Source organism: Triticum dicoccoides, chromosome 3B (assembly GCF_002162155.2).
Source record: "Triticum dicoccoides isolate Atlit2015 ecotype Zavitan chromosome 3B, WEW_v2.0, whole genome shotgun sequence".
NCBI lineage: Eukaryota > Viridiplantae > Streptophyta > Magnoliopsida > Poales > Poaceae > Triticum > Triticum dicoccoides.
The window spans coordinates 659,310,459-659,326,235 of NC_041385.1; the positions used below are offsets into that span (position 1 = coordinate 659,310,459).

The window sequence follows — 15,777 nt, forward strand, 5'->3', positions numbered from 1 at the left end:
GGAGAGTTGTTGGTGTTGATGATGACTATGATTTCCCCCTCCGGGAGGGAAGTTCCCCGGGCGGAATAGCTCTGCCATGGGACAAAAGTGCTCCTGCCCAAGTTCCACCTCGAGGCGGTGGCGCTTCATCCCGAATGTCCTCTCCTAATTTTTTATAGGTCAAAATGACTTATATACCAGAAGATGGGCACCGAAGGTGGGCCGAGGAGGGCAGCACCCACCAGGGCGCACCTGGGCCTCCTGGCGCGCCCAGGTGGGTTGTGCCCACGTGGTGGCTCTCCTCTGGTACTTATTTGCTCCAATATTTATGAAATATTCCATAAAAAATCCTTGGGGAGTTTCAGCTCATTTGGAGTTGTGCAGAATAGGTAGCTTGACGTAGTTTTTTCTGGTCCAGATTTCCAGCTGCCAGAATTCTCCCCCATGATGCATACCTTGCATATTATGAGAGAAAAGGCACTAGAATTACTCTAAAAGGCATTATTATACAATAAAACAACATAAATAACAGTAGGAAAACACGATGCAAAATGGACGTATCAACTCCCCCAAGCTTAGACCTCGCTTGTCCTCAAGAGAAAACCGAAATCCGAAAACATGTCGACATGCTTAGAGAGAGAAGTGTCGATAAAAACAAAAATACGGACATAGAAGAATCATGTGACTTATTATAACAACAACAAACTTTAATATAAAACTTTTATCATAGACTTCTCATGAATAAGTGACAATTCATCACAACATCAAAGTATAAAGCATAAACTCTATTGGAAACCGACAAACTATGTTCTTAGTCAACTTTGCAACTACAATTCATTATCTTTTCAGGAAGTGTCACGTATTGGAGCCTTTAGGCAAGTCCACATACTCAACCATCATTTAGTCTTATAATTGCTAACATTCACCCCGTACACATGAGCAAAACGTTTCAATCGGACACATAAAAAGATAGGGGCTTATAGTTTCGCCTCCCAACACACTCACCTCAAGGGTGATGTCAACAATAATAAATTATGCCACCCATATTCAACTGAACATATGTGCCTAGATCTTTTCTCACCACATGATGCTTGCCAAAGAAGAAGAATAAAAGGAATAGAGACAAAAACTTTGACTCTTGCATAAAAGTAAATACATGAAAGTAAAAGATGGGCCCTTCATAGAGGGAAGCAGAGGTTGCCATGCACTTTTTGTTTGTATTATCAACCCCTTAGTGCATGAGAACGTCATGTTTTATTGCCCCTTGTGATGGAAACCTTTATTATGCAGTCTGTCGCTTTTATTCTTCACCATCACAAGTTCATACAACGCTCAATTTTACCTTACACTAAATGATCTCACATTTTTATAAGCAATTTTTATTGCCCTTTTTGCACAGATGACAACTTACTTGAAGGATCTTACTCAATCCATAGGTAGGTATGGTGGACTCTCAAACAAGATAGGGTTCAAAGGTTTTGGATGCACAAGTAGTATCTCTACTTAGTGCGGAATTTTTGGCTAGCAAAGATAGGGGCAAGCACCACATGTTGAAGGATCTATGACAATATGACTTCTATGTGAATATGAACAAACATAAATCATTCAGTTGTCTTCCTTGTCCAACGTCAACAAATTTTGGCATATAATATTTTGATGGGTGCTCACAATCACAAAAGATTTCCATGATAGTGTATTTATATGTGAATCTTCTCTTCCCTTATTAATTCTTTCATGTGTTGCATCATTGACCAATGCTATGTTTGTCAATCTACAATAAAATTTTCTACTTATACTTTCCCTTGTGTAATGTCATCACTTACCATAAGATTAGCATATGATCTTTTTATTTTATTTCCTTTCTTTTTATTGCAGCAAGAAAGTAAAGAAGGCATAACTCAGACAAACTTTATTATATCTCGCACACGATTACAAGGATTGATCACTAAGGAAACTCATAAAAAGAAAGGCTCGAACTAAACTTTTATTCATCTAATAGAAAAAGATAGCCATTGATCGAACTAAGAAAGTAAAGGCAAAAGATAGTGGAGATTGATACGATACTGGGGCACCTCCCCCAAGCTTGGCGAAAGCCAATGGGAGTGCCCATACCCAATACTCAGTTTTGTTATGATGGTGATGAAGAAGATGGTGGTGATGAAGTAGATGGTGGTGGTGCAAAAGTAGAGGGTTTGCCCTTTGCTTCCTCCAGCTTCTAGCGGAGAATAAAATTATCTATCCTCAACTCATCGTTATCTATCTCGAATTTTATTATCCTCTTGCATAACACCTCCATGCTTTCGTTTTTGAACCAGGGAGGAACCGAGTCATCTTCATCTTCTTCGGAGGTCCAGTTATAGTGCCTCTCATCCTCTGAATCTTGGTACGACATAATTTCAGACCTGACAGAAAACAACGAGGAAAGAAAACAGGAGATTTCTCCGCGATACGGAGGTTAACAGGTTTGGGAGGTATATATAGGTTTTTTTTATCTTGGGGAACAACCAGAACGGAAGAAAAATAGAGACCGAAAAGTACCCGAGGTGGGCACAAACCACCTAGGCGCGCCAGGCATGCCTGGCGCACCCTGGTGTATCGTGCCCGCCGGGTTCACTTTCCTAGAAATTTCTTATCTTCCTAGTTTTCTAAATATTCCAAAACTGACAAAAAATATTTTTGCAGATTTTTCGGAGTTCGTTTACTTACCGTATCACATACCTCCTTATTTTCACGATTCCGGAGTGTTCCGAAAGGACTCTTTTATGTGTTCTTCTGGTGTCAAAGTTTGGATAACATTGCTTTCAACATTAATGAGCGTACCTGAGATATAGTGTTCTATTCGTTGCCCATTGACAACCTTTGGGTTAGTCCCTTCGGTATTATTTATTTTCATGGCTCCGGATCGATAGACATAGGGTCCTTCCCATTTGGAGAGGAGCTTTCCTGCAAAGAATCTAAAATGAGAGTTGTACAAAAGAACATATTCTCCTACTTTGAACTCACGCTTTTGGATTCTTTTGTCATGCCATCTTTTAACTTTTTCTTTGAATAACTCAGCATTTCCTTAAGCCTGGGTTCTCCATTCATCTAATGAGCTAATATCAAATAACCCCTTTTCTCCAGCAAGTTTGAAATCATAATTGAGTTCTTTTATTTCCCAAAATGCTTTGTGTTCTAACTCAAGAAGTAAATGACAAGCTTTTCCGTAAACAATTTTATATGGAGACATACCCATAGGATTTTTGTAAGCTGTTCTAAAGCCCAAAGTGCATAATCTAATTTCTTAGACCAATTCTTCCGGGACCTATTGACAGTATTTTTTAAGATTAGTTTTATTTCTCTATTGCTAAGTTCAACTTGACCACTAGACTAAGGATGATAAGGTGACACAATTCTATGGTTAACATCATACTTAACAAGCATTTTATGGAAAGCATCATGAATAAAGTGTGAACCACCATCAGTCATTAAATATGTAGGAACTCCAAACCTTGGTAAAATAACTTCCTTAAGCATTTTAATAGAGGTGTTGTGATCAGCACTACTGGTTGGAATAGCTTCTACCCACTTAGTAACATAATCAACAGCAACCAAAATATGTGTATACCCATTATATTAGAGGAAGGAAAAGGTCCCATAAAGTCAAATCCCCAGACATCAAATGGTTCAATAGCAAGTGAATTCATAGGCATTTCTTGACGCTTACCGATATTACCTATTCTTTGGCATTCATCACATGATGAGACAAACTTACAGGCATCCTTGAAGAGAGTAGGCCAATAAAAACCAGATTGCAATACCTTATGAGCGGTTCTGTCTCCCGCGTGATGTCCTCCATAAGCTTCAGAGTGACATTTCCGTAGGATTTGTTCCTGTTCATGCTCAGGTACACAACGTCTAATAATACCATATGCTCCTTCTTTATAAAGATGTTGGTCATCCCAAAAGTAATGTCTTAAATCATAGAAGAATTTTTTTCTTCTGTTGGTATGTGAAGCTAGGTGGTATGTATTTAGCAACAATATAATTAGCATAGTCAGCATACTAAGGTGTACTATGAGAAATATTTATTGCAGCTAGTTGCTCATCAGGGAAGCTATCATTAATAGGTTGTGGGTCACCAAGAATATTTTCAAGTCTAGCCAAGTTATCAGCTATGGGGTTCTCTGCTCCTTTCCTATCAGTGATATGAAAATCAAATTCTTGTAGTAGTTGAAACCACCTAACGAGTGTAAGTTTAGTATCTTTATTTTCCATAAGATATTTTATAGCAGCATGATCGGTGTGAATAGTTACTTTAGAATCAACAATGCAAGATCTGAATTTATCGCAAGCAAACACCACTGCTAAGAATTCTTTTTCAGTAGTAGTATATTTCGTTGAGCACTGTCTAGTGTTTTACTAGCATAATGAATAACATTTAATTTCTTATCAACTCTTTGTCCTAGAACTACACCAGCAGCATAATCACTAGCATCACACATAATATCAAAAGGCAAGTTCCAATCAGGTGGTTGAACAACAGGTGCAGTAATTAAGGCTTTCTTTAGTGTTTCAAAAGCTTCCATGAAATCATCATCAAACATAAAGGGAATATCGTTTTGCAAAAGATTAGTAAGAGGCCTAGAAGTTTTAGAAAAGTCTTTCGTAAACCTCCTATAGAAACTAGCATGACCAAGGAAACTACGAATACCTTTGATATCTTTAGGAGATGGCATTTTCTCAATTGCATCAACCTTGGCTTTGTCCATTGCTACCTCTTGAGCTTGCGTTGGTTTTCCCTTGAAGAGGAAAGAGTGATGCAGCAAAGTAGTGTAAGTATTTCCCTCAGTTTTGAGAACCAAGGTATCAATCCAGTAGGAGACGACGCACAAGTCACCGAATACCTGCACAAACAATCAAGAACTTGCAACCAACGCGATAAAGGGGTTGTCAATCCCTTCACGGTCACTCGCAAAAGTGAGATCTGCTAGAGATGATAAAGTAAATATTTTTGGTATTTTTTATGTATAGATTGGAAAGTAAAGATTGCAAAATAATAGATTGGAAACTAGCAAGATGTAAATGAGATTTAATAATATGGAAAAGAGACCCGGGGGCCATAGGTTTCACTGGCTTCTCTCGAGATAGCATATATTACGGTGGGTGAACAAATTACTGCCGAGCAATTGATAGAAAAGCGCATAATTATGATGACATCTAAGGCAATGATCATGAACATATGCATCACATCTGTGTCAAGTAGACCGACTCCTACCTGCATCTACTACTATTACTCCACATATCCACCGCTATCCAGCATGCATCTAGAGTATTAAGTTCATAAAGAACGGAGTAACGCATTAAGCAAGATGACATGATGTTGAGGAATTAACTGAAGCAATATGATGAAAACCCCATCTTTATATCCTCGATGACAACACTACAATACGTGCCTTGCTGCGGTGGTGGAAAAGTGTTTTCGTGGATCCCCCTGATGTCTTTAGGGTATAATAGTATATATAAGCGAAAGAACTAGGTCGGTGGAGCTACAAGGGGCCCACGAGGGTGGGGGCACGCCTACCCCCATGGGCGTTCCCTCTTGCCTCGTGGACGCCTCGTTGCGTCTCCGACTTCATATCTAAGCCTTCTGGTTTGCTTTCGGTCCAAGAAGGATCATCGCGAAAGTTTCATTCCATTTGGACTCCGTTTGGTATTCCTTTTCTGTGAAACTCTAAAATAGAAAAAAAACTGGAACTGGGCCCTCGGTGTCGGCTTCCTGGATATGGGGGTATCCAGACTTGCCTGTCTGCAGCCCACCGCGTGGCACCATCAAAGGCCTGGTACAACCCACCTTCGACATCAACAACTCAAGACCCTCGCGAGGGGCCAAGCCACGCGAGGCGGACAATGCCAAGACCCCCAAGGGGATCGGCCCCTTCAGGCTAGCTCCCAAGGGGTGGAGAGTTCTATGCAGGTTGCTCCTCATGAGCCATGACGATCAAGGTCAGGAGGGCGCCAGCGGGCGCAGAGCGCCAATTTCCTCTTCGGTGCAAGGGAGGCAAGCCGCAGGCACGGAGTCCCGAGTTATCAGCCAAATGTTTCCATTCTGGTGCAACAAGACCAAGACTGCCAGGACGGCAGGACGGAGGTCATCACCGAGCCCACCACAGCGTCACGACCAGGGGCTTTTCGCAAGCGAAGACTACTTTTTAAGGATAAGTTGTACTTGTCAGCGTTCTGGGAACGGGGGTCCCCAGACTTGCCTGCCTGCGGCCTGCAGTGTGGCTCAGCAGTGGCCCAGTACGACCCATCTTCATCAACAAACACTCAAGACCCTCGCGAAGGGCCAAGCCTCGCGGGGCGGACGACACAAGGCCTCCTCAGGGGAGGCCTCACCAGGCATGCTCGCGAGGAGGCGGAGATATCAAGGCGAGGGGTACCTTGCGAGGTGCTCGTGACGCAAGCCATGACGATCAAGACCAGGAGGGCGCCAGGCGGTGTAGTGTCCTCGTTTCCTCTTTGGTGCAAAGGGGGCAAGCGCAGGTGCGGAGTACCGAGGCATCAAACAAAGGTTTCCATATCAGTGCAACAAGACCAAGACCGGCAGGACGGCAGGACGGAGGTCACCTGGAGCCCAAGACAACGTCATCACCAGAGCCTTTGGCAGTCGAAGGCCACCTTTAGTCAGGATAGCTTGTATTAGCTGTCCCCTTTCGAAATGGCCGTTCTTGGCTCCCTTCCCGCTCAATATTTGGGAAGAGGACCAGGGCCTCTATATATAGAGATAGCCACCACAGTAGAGAGGTATCTCATCTAGATCTCACCGAAACTAGAACAAGTAGGACACCACACCAGCTCAAGAACACCTCTCGCGAGGCTGTTCTTCCTCTGTATTGTTCATCATCAGCCCAAGAGGCAATCCACCACACCACACACATGAGTAGGGTATTACACCACAATGGTGGCCCGGACCTGTATAAATCTTGTGTCTCTTGTGTTGTGCATCGCGTTAGCTTAGATTCATGGCGAGGTTTTGGGGTGTGGATCGGTAGGGAGAAGATCTTCGTGCGCACCAGGTAGGGGTGCGCCGGAGCTCTCCGAGAGTTCGAGCCTTAAGGGTTTTGCCGGAACTCGATATCCGACATTTGGCGCGCCAGGTAGGGGTGCGCCGGAGCTCTCCCTTCTGTCGGCTCGCTCCCCACCAACATAGCGCTTCGCCCTCATGGCGGACAACGCGCCACTGGCTCCAGCGACCGACGCAAATGCTATGGCTAGGGGGCTCCGAGCCTTGGCCCCCGCCTTGCAGCAGGTGCAGTGGCCACACAAGTTCAAGCCAGAAATGCCGCCGCGCTACAACAGTGCGGCGGACCCACTGGCTTTCCTGCTGGCATACGAGGAGGCCGTCCTCAAGGCCGGGGGCGACGATAAGGTCATGGCCAACTGGTTTCCCATGGCCCTCACCGGCGTCCCGCGTATTTGGCTGCTCCACCTGCCAACATCTTTTGTGGCCTCCTCGGAGGAGCTGTGCAACCTCTTCCTCACCCACTATGCTGCGCCGGCACCCCCGGTCATCGCAGCTCTCCTGGGAGGCTCGCAGGTGCCACCTTTGGGCCGCCACGTCAAGCCGTTCGTCCACCAGATCGGCGCCGCCCTCACGCGGCATGGAGCTCCTCCGGGCTGGGCGGCTCCCAAGGCCGACCTGACCTTCAACTCGGACGATCACCCCGTCCACAACGCCTGCTCGGGTGCGCTCCCAATGCTTTGCACGCCCACCATCTACTAGGTGGCTGTCACTAGGACCCTCATCGACGACAGTGCCAGCCTCAACGTGCTCTCGGTGGAGGCCTTCAGCCTCTTCCATGTGCCGCTGGAATGACTCCAACCCAGCAAGCCCTTCTCGGGCGTCGGAGGCGGTTCCTCCAGTTCCCTGGGGCAGATCTACCTCCCCGTGACCTTCGGCACCCACGACAACTTCCGCACGGAACTGGTCAACTTTGACATCGCCCACATAGCCCTCCCGTACAAAGCCATCCTCGGGTACTGCTACGTCTTGAGCTAGCATTGGTTTTCCCCGAAGAGGAGAGGGTGATGCAGCAAGTGTAGCGTAAGTATTTCCCTCAGTTTTTGAGAACCAAGGTATCAATCCAGTAGGAGGCTCCTCAAAAGTCCCACGCACCTACACAAACAAACTGAGAACTCGAAACCAATGCAATAAAGGGGTTGTCAATCCCTTCACGGCCACTTGCGAAAGTGAGATCTGATAGAGATAGTATGATAAGATAAATATATTTTTGGTATTTTATAATATAGATGCAAGAAAGTAAAGATGCAAATAAAAGTAGATTGAAAGCAAATATGACAAGAGATAGACCCGGGGGCCATAGGTTTCACTAGAGGCTTCTCTTGAGAGCATAAGTATTACGGTGGGTGAACAAATTACTGTCGAGCAATTGATAGAAAAGCGAATAATTATGACGTTATCTAGGCATGATCATGTATATAGGCATCACGTCCATAACAAGTAGACCGACTCCTGCCTGCATCTACTACTATTACTCCACACATTGACCGCTATCCAGCATGCATCTAGAGTATTAAGTTCATAAGAACAGAGTAACGCATTAAGCAAGATGACATGATGTAGAGGGATAAACTCATGCAATATGATATAAACCCCATCTTGTTATCCTCGATGGCAACAATACAATACGTGTCTTGCAACCCTTTCTGTCACTGGGTAAGAACACCGCAAGATTGAACCCAAAGCTAAGCACTTCTCCCATGACAAGAAAGATCAATCTAGTAGGCTAAACCAAACCGATAATTCGAAGAGACTTGCAAAGATAACTCAATCATACATAAAAGAATTCAGATAAGATTCAATTAATATCCATAGATAAATCTGATAATAAACCCACAATTCATCGGATCTCGACAAACACACTGCAAAAAGAGATTACATCAAATAGATATCCACAAGAGAGGGGGAGAACATTGTATTGAGATCCAAAAAGAGAGAAGAAGCCATCTAGCTAATAATAATGGACCTGTAGATCTGTGGTAAACTACTCACAACTCATAGGAGGGGCAAGGATGTTGATGTAGAGGCCCTCCATGGTCGATTCCCCCTCCCGCAGAGTGCTGGCGAAGGCTCCAAGATGGGATCTCGCGGATACAGAAGGTTACAGTGGTGGAAATTGTGTTTCGTGGTGCCCCTGGATGTTTTCGGGGTCCGTGGATATATATAGGAAGAAGAAGTACGTCAGTGGACGCCCGAGGGGCCCACGAGACAGGGGGCGCCCTACACGAGGGGGGGGGGAGGGGGGCGCCTCCTATCTTGTGGGGCCCTTGGAGCTTTCTTGACTTGCACTCCAGGCACTCCGGATCAGATCTGTTCCAAAAATAACGCTCCCGAAGGTTTCATTCCGTTTGGACTCCGTTTGATATTCCTTTTCTTCGAAATACTGAAATAGGCAAAAAAAACAGCAATATGGGCTGGGCCTCCAGTTAGTAGGTTAGTCCCAAAAATGATATAAATGTGTAGAATAAAGCCCATAAACATCCAAAACAGGTAATATAATAGCATGGAACAATCAAAAATTATAGATACGTTGGAGACGTATCAAGCATCCCCAAGCTTAATTCATGCTCGTCCTCGAGTAGGTAAATGATAAAAAGAGAATTTTTGATGTGGAGTGCTACCTAGCATAATTCATAATGAAATTTTGTTTCATTGTGGCACGAATGTTCAGATCCAAATAATACAAAATAAAAGTTCATATTGACATAAGAAATAGTAATACTTCAAGCATACTAAGCAAGTAATCATGTCTTCTCAAAATAGCATGGCCAAAAGAAAGTGATCCCTACAAAATCATGTAGTCTAGCTATGCTTCATCTTCAGCACACAAAGTATTTAATCATGCACAACCCCGATGACGAGCCAAGAAATTGTTTCATACTTTAATAATCTCAAACTCTTTCAACTTTCATGCAATACATGAGCGTGAGCCATGGACATAACACTATATGTGGAATATAATGGTGGTTGCGGAGAAGACAAAAAAAGGGGGAAGATAGTCTCACATCAACTAGGCGTATCAACGGGATATGGAGATGCCCATTAATAGATATCAATGTGAGTGAGTAGGGATTGCCATGCAACGGATGCACTAGAGCTATAAATATATGAAAGCTCAACAAAAGAAAACTAGTGGGGGTGCATCCAACTTGCTTGCTCACGAAGACCTAGGGCATTTTGAGGAAGCCCATCATTGGAATATACAAGCCAAGTTCTACAATGAAAAATTCCCACTAGTATATGAAAGTGACAACATATGAGACTCTCTATCATGAAGATCATTGTGCTATTTTGAAGCACAATTGTGGAAAAAGAGATAGTAGCATTGTCCCTTCTCTCTTTTTCTCTCATTCTTTTTTTCTTTTCTTTTTTTTCTTTTCTTTTTAGCCTTATTTTTTTTTTCTTTTTGGCCTTTCTCTTTTTTTTTCTTTTTTTATAAAGTCCGAAGTCTCATCCCGACTTGTGGGGGAATCATAGTCTTCATCATCCCTTCCTCACTGGGACAATGCTCTAATAATGAAGATCATCACACTTTTATGGATTTACAACTCGAAGCTAGAACAAGATATGACTCTATGTGAATGCCTCCAGCGGTATACCAGGATATGCAATGAATCAAGAGTGACATGTATGAAGATTATGATGGTGGCTTTGCCACAAATACGATGTCAACTACAAGATCATGCAAAGAGCAATATGACAATGATGGAACGTGTCATAATAAACGGAACGGTGGAAAGTTGCATGGCAATATATCTCAGAATGGCTATGGAAATGCCATAATAGGTAGGTATGGTGGCTGTTTTGAGGAAGGTATATGGTGGGTGTATGGTACCGGCGAAAATTGCACGATACAAGAGAGGCTTGCAATAATGGAGGGGTGAAAGGGTGCGTATAATCCATGGACTCAACATTAGTCAAAAGAACTCATATACTTGTTGTAAAAATATAGAAGTCATCAAAAACCAAAGCACTACGCGCATGCTCCTAGGGGGATAGATTGGTAGGAAAAGACCATCGCTCATCCCCGACTGCCACTCATAAGGAAGACATTCAATAAATAAAATTGTGCTCCAACTTCATCACAAAGCGGTTCACCATACGTGCATGCTACGGGAAGCACAAACCTCAACACAAGCATTCTTTAAATCCATAATTACCCAACTAGCATGACTTTAATATTACTACCTCCATATCTCAAAACAATTATCAAGCATCAAATTGATCATAGCATCCAATTCACTTTCTATGATAGTTTTTATTATACCCAACTTGGATGCTCATCATTCTAGGACCAAATTAAAACCATAGAAAATACCACGCTGTTCTAAAAGACTCTCAAAATAATATAAATGAAGCATGAGAGACTAGCAATTTCTATAAAATTAATCCACCACCATGCTCTAAAAGATATAAGTGAAGCACTAGAGCAAAAACTATCAAGCTCAAAAGATATAAGTGAAGCACATAGAGTATTCTAGCAAATTCTAATCAAATAGGCTTCTCCTGAAAGGTGTGTTACAGCAAGGATGATTGTGGTAAACTGACAATCAAATACCAATATAATACACGAGCTCCAAGCAAAACGCATATCATGTGGCGAATAAAAATATAGCTCCAAGTAAAGTTACCAATGAACGAAGACGAAAGAGGGGATGCCTTCCCGGGGCATCCCCAAGCTTAGGCTTTTGGCTATTCTTGAATATCGTGGGGTGCCTTGGGCATCCCCAAGCTTAGGCTTTTTCCACTCCTTATTCCATGGTCCATCAAAGCTTTACCCAAAACTTGAAAACTTCACAACACAAAACTCAACAGGAAATCTTATAATATCCGTTAGTGAAAGAAAACAAAACCACCACATAAGGTACTGTAATGAACTCATTCTTTATTTATTTTGGTGTTAAACCTACTGTATTCCAACTTCCTTATGGTTTATAAACTAATTTATTAGCCATAGATGCATTGAATTAAGAAAACAACACACGAAAAACAGAATCTGTCAAAAACAGAACAGTCTGTAGCAATCTGTAACTAACGCAAACTTCTGGAACTCGAAAAATCCTACAAAAATAGGACGTACTGGACAATTTATTTATTGATCAGAGGCAAAAAGAATCAATGCAAAATCTCGTTTCTCTGATATATTGATTTTTTTCTCGTGAGCGCAAAGTTTCTGTTTTTCAGCAGAATCAAATCAACCATCATCATAGTTTATCCTATAGGTTCTACTTGGCACAAACACTAAACAAAAGATAAAAACACAACTAAACAAAAAGTAGAAACGAAATTTAACACTAATCAGGAACAAAAACAAAGAACATAAAGAAAATTGGGTTGCCTCCCAACTAGCGCTATCGTTTAACGCCCCTAGCTAGGCATAAAAGCAAGGATAGATCTAACTAGTGCCATCTTTGGCACTCGTCTTTTTAATGGGGTTATGCTCAAGTCCGGGAGGCTCTTTGCATTTCCCTTCAAGTTCAGAGATCCTAAGATCTAAGTCATCCAACTGCTTATTGTAAAGTGTGATCAAATTATTCATGCGGTTGATACTTGCAACAATATTCTTAAAAGGTTCAACAAGTTTTTGCAATTCAAGAAGTTTCTCTAAAATTTGGGTTCCTTCAAAAGATAAAGATGATCTTTCTTGTCGGGGAAGTATTCCTACTATCCCCTCTAAAATTTCATAAGCGGAACTAGGATCAATCTCAATAAATTCCCCTTCTACGACAACATCAAGGAGTTGTTTGTGGGGTAAGGTTAACCCAATGTAAAAATTGTGAATTAAAATCTTGAAATCTCCTTCTAGGGCACAACTACGATAAGATTCTAACGTCCTAAACCAAGCATCTTTTAAATTTTCACCTTGTCTTTGTTTGAAGTGGAGAACTTCAAAGTAGGGAGACTAAGGGATAAAAACTGAGCTAGCCATAATGACGAGGTAAACGATCAAACACACGGACAACGGAAAAAGGCAAGAGAAAAGAGAGGAGGAGATTGGGAAAGAGAGGGCGAATAAAATGGCAAGGTTGAAGTGGGGGGGAGAGGAAAACGAGAGGCAAAGGGCAAATAATGTAAATGCGAGGGGGATGAGTTTGTGATGGGTACTTGGTATGTCTTAACTTGAGCGAAGACCTCCCCGGCAACGGCGCCAGAAATCCTCCTTGCTACATCTTGAGCTAGCGTTGGTTTTCCCCGAAGAGGAGAGGGTGATGCAGCAAGTGTAGCGTAAGTATTTCCCTCAGTTTTTGAGAACCAAGGTATCAATCCAGTAGGAGGCTCATCAAAAGTCCCACGCACCTACATAAACAAACTTAGAAATCGCAACCAACACAAGAAAGGGGTTGTCAATCCCTTCACGGCCACTTGCGAAAGTGAGATCTGATAGAGATAGTATGATAAGATAAATATATTTTGGTATTTTATAATATAGATGCAAGAAAGTAAAGGTGCAAATAAAAGTAGATTGAAAGAAAATATGATAAGAGATAGACCCGGGGGCCATAGGTTTCACTAGAGGCTTCTCTCGAGAGCATAAGTATTACGTTGGGTGAACAAATTACTTTCGAGCAATTGAGAGAAAAGCGAATAATTATGACGTTATCTAGGCATGATCATGTATATAGGCATCACGTCCATAACAAGTAGACCGACTCCTTCCTGCATCTACTACTATTACTCCACACATCGACCGCTATCCAACATGCATCTAGAGTATTAAGTTCATAAGAATAGAGTAACGCATTAAGCAAGATGGCATGATGTAGAGGGATAAACTCATGCAATATGATATAAACCCCATCTTGTTATCCTCGATGGCAACAATACAATACATGTCTTGCAACCCTTTCTGTCACTGGGTAAGAACACCGCAAGATTGAACCCAAAGCTAAGCACTTCTCCCATGGCAAGAAAGATCAATCTAGTAGGCCAAACCAACCGATAATTCGAAGAGACTTTTAAAGATAACTCAATCATACATAAAAGAATTCAGAGCAGATTCAATTAATATGCATAGATAAATCTGATCATAAACCCACAATTCATCGGATCTCGACAAACACACCGCAAAAAGAGATTACATCGAATAGATCTCCACAAGAGAGGGGGGAACATTGTATTGAGATCAAAAAAGAGAGAAGAAGCCATCTAGCTAATAACTATGGACCCATAGGTCTGTGGTAAACTACTCACAACTCATAGGAGTTGCAAGGATGTTGATGTAGAGGCCCTCCATGGTCGATTCCCCCTCCGGCAGAGTGTCGGCGAAGGCTCCAAGATGGGATCTCGTAGATACAGAAGGTTACGGTGGTAAAATTGTGTTTCGTGGTGCCCCTGGATGTTTTCATGGTCCGTGGATATATATAGGAAGAAGAAGTACGTCGGTGGACGCCCGAGGGGCCCACAAGACAAGGGGCGTGCCCTACAGGGGGGGCGCGCCCTCCTATCTTGTGGGGCCCTTGGATCTTTCTTGACTTGCACTCCAGGCTCTCCGGATCAAATTTGTTCCAAAAATAACGCTCCCGAAGGTTTCATTCCGTTTGGACTCCGTTTGATATTCCTTTTCTTCGAAATACTGAAATAGGCAAAAAAACAGCAATATGGGCCGGGCCTCCGGTTAGTAGGTTAGTCCCAAAAATGATATAAATGTGTAGAATAAATGCCATAAACATCCAAAATACATAATATAATAGCATGGAACAATCAAAAATTATAGATACATTGGAGACGTATCAGGTACCCCGCCCTTGCTCAGTTCATGGTAGCGACCCATCCGGCCTACAACCTCATGAAGATGCCCGGGAGCAGCAGCGTCCTCACCGTAGCTGGGGATACCAAGGATGCTCTGCTCGCTCTCAAGACAGCCGCAGCAGCGCAGCCTGCCGGCACAGACACCCCCGAGGCCAAGGAGGCTGCGCCGACCAAGAAGAAGCAGATGTTCACCCAGGACAAGGCGAAAACCAAGTAGGTACCAGTTGAGGAGGATGGGTCCTCCGGTGCCACCTTCACCATAGGTGCCAATCTCAACCCCGACCAAGAGGAGGCGCTGGTAAAATTCCTGCGCTCGAACAAGGAAGTGTTCGCATGGGAACCTAAGCAGCTGGCGGGGGTCCCGAGGCAGGTGATTGAGCATCACCTGAATATGTGCCCCAATGTACGCCCCATGAAGTGGAAAGCAAGGCGGCAGTTCGCTGAGAAGCAGGCCTTCATCATCCAAGAAATCTGCAAGCTAGAGGCAGCAAGTGTTATTCACGACGTTCGCTACCCCGAATGGCTGGCAAACCCTGTTGTCGTGCCAAAAAAGGAAGGGAAGGAGCGCATGTGTGTCGACTTCACCAACCTCAACAAGGCCTGCCCCCAAGATCCATTCCCACTCCCTCGCGTGGACCAAATCGTCGACTCCACCGCCGAGTGCGACCTGCTGTGTTTCCTGGATGCATTTTCGGGCTATCACCAAATCAAGATGGCCATAGAAGACGTGGAGAAGACGGACTTCCTGACCCCATGTGGGGTGTACTGCTACACTTGCATGCCATTCGGGTTGCGCAACACGGACGAAACCTTCCAGCGGGTGATGCACATCGCCTTAGGCCGGCAGCTCGGGAAAAACGCAGAGGCATACATCGATGACATTGTGGTGAAGTCTCGGGAGGCGAAGACCCTGATCCAGGACCTGGAAGAAACCTTTGCAAGCCTCCGTGAAGTGGACCTACGACTCAACTCGGAGAAGTGTCTGT

At 43.5% G+C, this 15,777-nt stretch overlaps 1 pseudogene; it reads left to right on the forward strand.

Moving 5' to 3' along the window:
• LOC119279758 overlaps positions 1-15,008 on the forward strand; it is a 32,785-nt pseudogene extending 17,777 nt beyond the window's left edge.
• Positions 15,009-15,777: the final 769 nt, after the last annotated feature.